The 8,921-nt window shown below is 40.5% G+C and overlaps 1 non-coding gene across 1 annotated transcript; it reads right to left on the bottom strand.

The window, feature by feature from the left end:
* Window positions 1-4,657: 4,657 nt before the first annotated feature.
* On the bottom strand, window positions 4,658-4,790 carry LOC116558568. Its single transcript, XR_004272071.1, has one exon. It is a non-coding gene; the product is annotated as a small nucleolar RNA SNORA70 (small nucleolar RNA).
* Between the last annotated feature and the right edge of the window lie 4,131 nt (window positions 4,791-8,921).

Raw genomic sequence — 8,921 nt, forward strand, 5'->3', positions numbered from 1 at the left:
GAGACGGAGTTTTAGTCTTGCTACCCAGGCTGGAGTGAAATGGCTGGATCTTGGCTCACTGCAACCTCTACCTCCCAGGTTCAAGCGATTCTCAGCCTCCCGAGTAGCTGGGACTACAGACGCCTGCCACCATGCCCGGCTAATTCTTGTATTTTTAGTAGAGATGATTTTTCACCATGTTGGTCAGGCTGGTCTCAAACCTCTGACATCAGGTGATCCGCCCGCCTTTGCCTCCCAAAGTGTTACTGGCATTACAGGTGTGAGCCACTGCACCTGGCTTGGCTTTTGACTTTTAAATGAGTCTGGTTTTTCAGCAACTTCACCTTCCTTCTTGGACTCAACTCTGAAGTCAATAATAAAATTCATAATGTTCCTGTTGGAGACAGAGTTGTATCTTTTACTTTTCTTTTTCTTTCTTTTCCTAGACGAGGTCTTGCTCTGTCGCCTAAAACACAAAAATACAAAAAATACAAAAATTAGCTCTCTACCAAAAATACAAAACTTAGCCGAGCATCATGGTGTGCTCCTGTAATTCCAGTTACATGGGAGGCTGAGGTAAGAAAATCACTTGAACCCCAGAGGTGGAGGTTGCAGTGAGCTGAGATTGTGCCACTATACTCCAGCCTGGGCAACAGAGTGAGACTCTGTCTCAATAAATAAATAAATAAATACATAAATAAAATAAATAAACTTCAGCATACAATGTGTGCAAGTCTTTTCCAGTGTCTTCTCCAAAGTACAAAGTTTCAAAATAAATGGAAAGTTATATAATTATATTCCATACTATACATATGATATATAATTACATATAGATACTACAGTGTATTCATTGGACGTGTGTGTGTGTGTGTGTGTGTGTGTGTGTGTGTGTAAACAAGGTGCAAGGATAATGCCATTGTGTGCAAATGCGCTAAGGTGGAATACTTTCCTTTCCACATAACTGTTTTCAAAGAAGCATTAACTCTGAATGCCAATATTTTCTTCTACTCAAAAAGAAGGGCATACTTTAAAAAATGTTCAGTAGAAAATGCACAGTTTCACCATGAAAGCATCGTCGTCATACTGGCTTTTCTTCAATGCCTGCTCATCACACCCTCCTTTCCCAGGCCCTAAAAGGACATCCACACCGGTGACGTTAGTGCCTGGCTTTCTTGGGAGGTTTCTTCTTTCTACCCTGGTGAAGCCTGATCTTGTTTTGCAGCAGTTGCCATAGGAGCAGCCCGTGTTGTATGTAGGGTGACTCCGTCACTAAACAAATACATGCAAATAGCAGGGAAGGCTGATTTCAGCCTGAATACTTCAGACACCAAGGAATGGAAACGATCTGTGCAATTTAAATAGAACAAATCCCAATGGTCCCAAGGGAAGTGGGTGTTTATTTTTAAACACAATGCACCACGATTCAGGCTTCTTGCATCACTGACTGAGCGTCCTGAGCGGGTACCTGTGTCTGTTGCATGGCGGGTTTAAGACCCTCAGCTGAGCCAGAGGAGGCGGGGAAACAAACGAGCCCTGCTCTAGGCTTCTTTCCTAGTGCCCTGGCCGCCTGCTCCTGCACCCTGTGAGCCATGGCCGCCGTTTGCATCCCGCGGCCAGGAGGTGCCAAAGGTGTTGGAGCACAGACCCGCTTACTCTGCATCTGGGGCCCTGGCAGAACACCGGGGCTGCGCGGACGGGTGGAGCCGGGCGCCATGTCCTCAGTGATCGCCACCCCAACACACGGGATGTGCCTCTTCTGTCCGTGCACCCTGGCGGGGCGCAGGAAAGCTCATGAGGCTTGCGCTTTCCAAGGACTTGGGAGCAGACGAGGGCGCGCCGAATCCGCAGCCCGCCTGGTTCCTTCCCAAGAGCCAGAACCACGGAGGGAGGACCCACACCAACTCCAAGACCGCTCTGCAAACTGGACAGCGAAGGAGAGCATCTCCTAACTTTGTAAACAACAACAAACAAACACACAAAAAACACGAATGAGCGCATCACAGTCCTGACTTGATTTCGAAATACTAGTTTTCAATGTTAGTATGTTATTACTAGCCATTTACTATTATTATGTTTAAACAGCATTCACTTTGTTCTTAAACTGGATTTTAGTTTTTTGAGGGCAGCTTTGGGTTCCCAGAAAAGCTGAGCAGAAAGTCCAGAAAGCTCCCATGCATCCTCTCTCTGCCCAACAGTTAGGCTGTTACCATCTTGCATTAATGTAGTACATTTATTACAATTGACAAATCAATGTGGATACATTGTTATAAATAGAATCCATGGTGTACATTAAAATTCACTCTTTGTATTGTACAATTATATGGATTTTGACAAATGCATAATGTCCTGTATCCATTATTACAGAACTAGCTCCATTGAGCTAAAATTCCCCTGTTCTCCACCTATCCATCTTACCTCTTTCACCCCTTCCCCAACCTCTGGTAATCACTGATCTTTTTACTGTCTCTGTGGTTTTGCCTTTTCCAGAATGTCATATAGTTGGAATTGTATGTTTGTAGCCATTTCTGACTGGCTTCTTTCATTTAGTAATATGACTGTAATATCCTCCACATCTTTTCAGGGCTGATAGCTCATTTCTTCTTAGTGCTGAGTAATATTCTGTTATCTGAATGCACCATAGTTTGCTTATCCATTCACACACTGAAGGACATCTTGGTTGCTTCCAATTTGGGGAGATTAATGACTGGCCTTTTTTGTGTATCTGTAATTAAGAGATTACATGTCAGAAGTAATCTTCATATGGTGTTTATTAGCAAAACACGATAAGTAATGGCTTTCTGCAGTCAAACAAACTGGGAACCCACTGTCCCCTCATGTGGTTCTAATGCCTTCCTCCTCTGCATTCTCCTCTTGCACAGATTAGACACACAGTGAAATATTTTTTGAAATGTAATTGTTATGAAAACGATCCCCACTTCAGGCAAACAGTTTTTTAAACACGGAATATTTCAAGTGAGAAGTAAAAACTCACTTTCACACCGGCCCTATTCTCACTCCCAAGGTGAATACCCTTTATCATTTTTTTAAAAGGTAGACAAAAAGTAGGATTTATTGGTGGGCAGTAGGAGGATGCAGTATAATACAGGCCCTGATGAGTGCAGGGCCCACCACTTATCCAGAGGGCCAGGATTGGGGGTGTACTTGACCCCACAGCCATCTGGAATAAGCCACTTCTCAGCCACCATGTCTTCAAATTCATCCACATTGAACTGGGTAAAGTCCCACTTCTTTGAGAAGTACATCTTCTGACATCCAGGGATCCTGAACTTGGCCTTGTGTAGGGCCTCAATCATATGCTCTTTTTTTTTTTTTTTTTTTTGAAAAAGAAGGAAGAAAGAAAGAGAGAAAGAAAGAAAAAAAAAGAATGAAGGAGAAGAAGAAAGAGGAAGAGGAAGAGGGAGAGAGAACAGAAGTGTTGCTTTATTGCCCAGGCTAGAATGCAGTCTAAAATTGGGCATTGAAAACTTCTTTTATACCAATAATTGTACTTAATAATGGAGACAGGAAAAAATGAGGGAAGAAAATAACAAACAAGCAGCCAACCAATATTTCAATTTAAACCTGTAAGTAGGTGTGATGTGGTGCTGATAAGAGTGTTTATTTTGTGTGTTTAAAGTGGAGAGTTTTATAAATGTTTATTAAGTTTACTTGTTCCGGATCTGAGTTCAAGTCCTGGATATCCTTGTTAATTTTCTGTCTCGTTGATCTGTGTAATATTGATGTTGAAGTTTCCCGTTATTATTGTGTGGGAGTCTAAGTCTCTTTATAAGTCTTATGTATCTGGGTGTTCCTGTATTGGGTGTGTATATATTTAGAATCATTAGCTCTTCTTGTTGCATTGATCCTTTTACCATTATGTAGTGTCCTTCTTTGCCTCTTTTGATCTTTGTTGCTTTAAAGTTTATTTTATCAGAGGCGAGAATTGCAACTCCTGCTTTTTATTTATTTATTTTTGCTCTTCATTTGGTTGATAAATCTTTCTCCATTCCTTTGTTTTGAGTCTTTGTGTATCCTTGCATGTGAGATGGGTCTGGATGCAACATACTGATGGGTTTTGGCTGTGTCTTTTGATTGGGGGATTTAGTCGATTTAAATTTAGGATTAATAATAATATATGTGAGTTTAATACTGCTATTTGATGTTAGCTGGCTGTTTTGCCCATTAGTTGAAGTAAATTCTTTATTATGTTGATGCTCTTTACTTTTCGATATATTTTTGGAAAGGCTGATACTGGTTGTTCCTTTCTATTTGTAGTGGTTCTTTCAGAAGCTCTTGTAAAGCAGGCCTGGTGGGGATGAAATCTCTGAGTACCTGCTTGTTCACAAAAGATTTTATTTTTCCTTCACTTATGAAGCTTAGTTTGGCTGGATGTGAAATTCTGGGTTGAAAGTTCTTTTCTTTAAGGATGTTGAATATTGGCCCCCACTCTCTTCTGGCTTGTAGGGTTTCTGCTGAGAGATCTGCTGTGAGTCTGATAGGCTTCCCTTTGTGGGGAGTGCTCCTTGTTCTGCGGCTCCATGCGGATATACATGATGACTTGGCCAATGTGAACCCTGGCCACAGTGCCCTAGGGCTTTCACAAACGCATCTCAAATACCTGTTTGGAGCCAACATTGATGGTAGTGCAAGGTCAGAGACATGAACATACATTGGAAAGGCCTGTCTCTAGGTCCCTTAGAGCCACTCATACAATAACAGGCTGCAAACACCACCAAAGAAGCAGCTGTTCACAGCCATTGCACACCAGGCCCCCATGAGGAAAGGAACTCCAACAGCTTAATTGGCTGCAGCCCTTTATCATTTTTACATGTAGCCTATGATCTGTTTCTTCTTCATATACAAGCATATATGTACATTGCCTTTTTATGGTAACAAAATATGTACACCCATTGGAATACATGTAAATAATTTCTTTAAAAAGCATCTTGCATTTGTTTTTAAGAAAATGGAAGCACATTTTCCTAAAATTTTATTTCAAATAAAATAAAATCTGATGTGGTTTGAAAATAAATCTGATATGGTTTGGCCCTGTGTCCCCACCCAAATCTCACCATGTGGCTCCTGCAATTCCCATGTGTTATGGGAGGAACCCAGTGGGAGGTAATTGACTCATGTGGGTGGGTCTTTCCCATGATGTTCTCATGATAGTGAGATAGTGGTATGTTTAATGAGGGAGAGACTTTTGATTCCTTTTTTCCAAAATACAACTTAGTTTCATGATTCCTAGTGCTTCATTAAACGAATATGACATTGGTATCGCTCCTGAGCAGTGGGAGAGTTGGGAAGATGGCTTGGTTTGTCTCAACTTCAATCGCAAATTCTTAGATCAACCATTATTTGTATTCTCTCATTCCGTCTTCTTGGTAGTATTATGCCTATTCTAGGAAGCAGCTTATCTCTTCTGTAACCAAGTTCTCATTTCATTCCTGTAGAATAAACTCTTTTTGGGAGGGTTCATTCTGTCTTAGCAAGCACATTTACAGTTCTTTAGGAAATGGGAATAGGATATGAGTTCCTAAATTCCATTAGGGTAATAATAACCATAGTGGAGGTTCAAAGCATAACCAAGTGTTCATCAATTTCATATGGAAAGCCTGGTTAAAAAACAAAAACAGGCTGGGCACGGTGGCTCACACCTGTAATACCACACTTTGGGAGGCTGAGGCGGGCAGATCACGAGGTCAGGAGATCAAGATAATTATATCTGACATGGTGAAACCCTGTCTTCACTAAAAAAACAAACAAACAAAAAAAGCTGAGTGTGGTGGCATGCACCTGTAGTACCAGCTACTCTGGAGGTTGAGGCAGGAGAAACACTTGACCTCGGGAGGCGGAGGTTGCAATGAGCTGCGATAGCACCACTGCACTCCAGCCTGGGGACAGAGCAAGACTCCATCTCAAAGAAAAAAAAAGAAAAAAAGAAAAAGGCACTTCTTCTTACAAATCATTGCTTTTGTGGTAATAAGATTACAGTGGAAAAAAATTTTTTTATGGAATAAAATAGTACTGTCTTTACATTGGATCTTTAAACTACTAGGAGGGTGGTTTTGGTTTTGGTTTTCTTTTATAAGGCATCTTGATTATTCAGTTTGGACATCACTGTAGTATTCGCAGGAAAAGAATCTCCTCTTGATCAATGCTCTGTGTGAATGAACGAGCACACCCACTGGCACTTGGGTTGAGTCCATTGGCAAACTCTTTCACAGAAGGGACTTTGCTGGCTCCATGTTTTTGATATGAGTAAAACCATGGATTAGTGAGAAACCCCTTTATATATTAATAGAAAATTCCTACCTTAGAAACTGTATTCACTTCTTGTTAGTCTGTCTCACTAGGCTTTTGAGCATCTACTAGATTAAAAAAAGAAAAAATCAGCTCTAGGAAATAGAAACTCTCCAGGAAGGGACTGCACAACAAGCATAAGAATGATGGGCTTCATCTGCTGCATATGGAATGTCACTAACTCATTTATTTAAATTCTATATAAATGTGCACTGATAGGAGCTAGGAGTCATCTATTTTCCCCCCAGTCTTCTAACACTGTTACCAGCAAATAGTCCCATTTGCTCTATTTCCAATGTGAAAGATGTAACATAAGAGAACTAAAGCAGGCAAAAATACTAAGATGGTCCATCTTCTATCTGTAAAATCCCTAAACCCACATGTGCTGCAAGGATTTGAGCCAATGGAAGTGGTGAGGTGACAAAGAACAGGGATGGTATATGCCAATGCATAATCACATGGTCTTCTGAGATTCCTAAATTTCTAAAGTCAAGTAGATTCAAGTCAATCATTTCCCAGGGCCAAGTCCTCTATAGGTAAATTTCTAAACACTATGAATTACTTGGCCAAATGCTGTGTTACCTGTTTAGATTATACTTTGATATAATAGTTAAACAAGCACCTAGATCGCTAAACAACTTATTTACAAGTACCTGCAAGCTATTCATTGGTATAGAAGATATTTTCCAATCCTGAGATTCTATGATAATGTTGAATTTTCTCAGGATGTTCACTCACTTGGTACAAGCTGTCTAAAGTAGCTAACTACTCAGACAGTGAGCCCACAGCACCACTGCAATTCAACCTAAAAAGCAGAAGTAACTTGAAGATTTGTTGCTATTTCTTGTTTTTAAACATCTTCAAGTTGAAGAACTCCAACACTCCTGGATTCACACAAGGTCATATTAACAAAATCAAACTCCCCTCTTAGTTAAACAGGTCAACAGTCTGCTATAACCAAATGTGTGTTCCATTTTTTTGTGTCCATTAAAAGGACATAGACTAATAGGTAGAGAATATTTCCAATTTTATTTTATTTTTCTACTTTTTTTTTTTATTGGTCAGGAGAGAAAATGAGTTAAACAAAAAGCTTGGTTTTGATAACTGAACTCAAGCTCACCAAACAAAAATTAGACAAGAGGCCAGGCGTGGTGGCTCATCCCTGTAATCCCAGCACTTTGGGAGGCTGAGGCAAGTGGATCATAGGTCAGGAGTTCAAGACCAGCCCAACCATTATGGTGAAACTCTGTCTCTACTAAAAATACAAAAATTTGCAGGGCATGGTGGCATTTGACTATAGTCCCAGATATTCAAGAGGCTGAGGCAGAAGAATCACTTGAACCTGGAGGGCAGAGGTTGCAGTGAGCCAAGATCACGCCATTGCACTGGATGACAAAGCAAGCAAAACTCCATCTCAAAAAAAAAAAAGAACAAGAAAAATATTTTTAAAAAGTTTGATTTGATTTGTGGTTTTTCCTCTTACTGTTTATGTCTGTCAAGAAGACTTTACATATCTAGTTATCTCAATAAACTGTTATTTGTATAAAGGTATGTTGTGTTTTCCATGTGGCTATTTATTTATTCAATTGTTATTAATATTACATTGAACATCAAAGATGTAACACATACTGTCCTATTTGAATTCAGGTATCTGTTCTGATGATCATATCTCAAGCATGTAATTGTTTCATTAACCTATATATATGTGTGTGTTTATATATATATACACAGCTTAACCAATATATATAAAGATATATATTTTTGTTGTCATTGTTATTTTTGTTTGTTTGAGATGGGGTTTTTACTCTGTTGCCCAGGTTGGAGTCCAATGGCGCAATCTTGGCTCACTGCAATCTCTGTCTCCTGGGTTCAAGCAATTCTCCTGCTTCAGCCTCCCAAGTAGCTGGGATTACAGGTGCCAGCCACCACACCTAGCTAATTTTTGTGTTTTTAGTAGAAAAAGGTTTCATGTTGGCCAGGCTGGTCTTCAACTCTTGACCTCAGGCGATCCACCCGCCTCGGACTCCCAAAGTGCTAGGGTTACAGGCATGAGCCACTGCTTCCGGCCTTTTTGTTTGTTTCTTTGTTTTGAGAGAGAGTCTCATTCTGTCTCCCAGGTTGGAGTGCAGTGGCATGATCATTGCTCACTGTAGCCTCATCCTCCTGAGCTCAAGCAATCCTCCCACCTCAGCCATCTGAATAGCTAAGTCTACAGGCAGACTTCACTACACCTGGCTACTTTTGATTTTTTTTTTTTGTAGACATGGGGTCTCTCTATGTATGCCCAAGCTGGTCTTGAATGCCTGGGCTCAAGCAATGCTCCTACCTTGGCCTCCCAACATGCTGGAATTATAGGTGTGAGCCCCCATGCTCGGCCACCTTAACATTCTATACAATAATCTGGAAATTTCCCTTTGTATTTGGCAATCAAATTGCAGAAAGGAGTTGGATATTAACAGAAACTATTTCAAGTAATTGGAAACAATTGGCACTTGCACATCTTCACACTTTTCATTTGCAAGGAGAGTAATAAAACCCCAAGTAATTACAGTCAAATGGCCCTCCAGCTGTGTTCTTCTGCACACATAAATCACATCCTCTCAGTGTTCTGTCAGTCAGATGGGCCAAATTGCCCATCT

Source organism: Sapajus apella, unplaced genomic scaffold, assembly GCF_009761245.1.
Source record: "Sapajus apella isolate SASKATOON/1434 unplaced genomic scaffold, GSC_monkey_1.0 scaffold21, whole genome shotgun sequence".
Taxonomy (NCBI): Eukaryota; Metazoa; Chordata; class Mammalia; order Primates; family Cebidae; genus Sapajus; species Sapajus apella.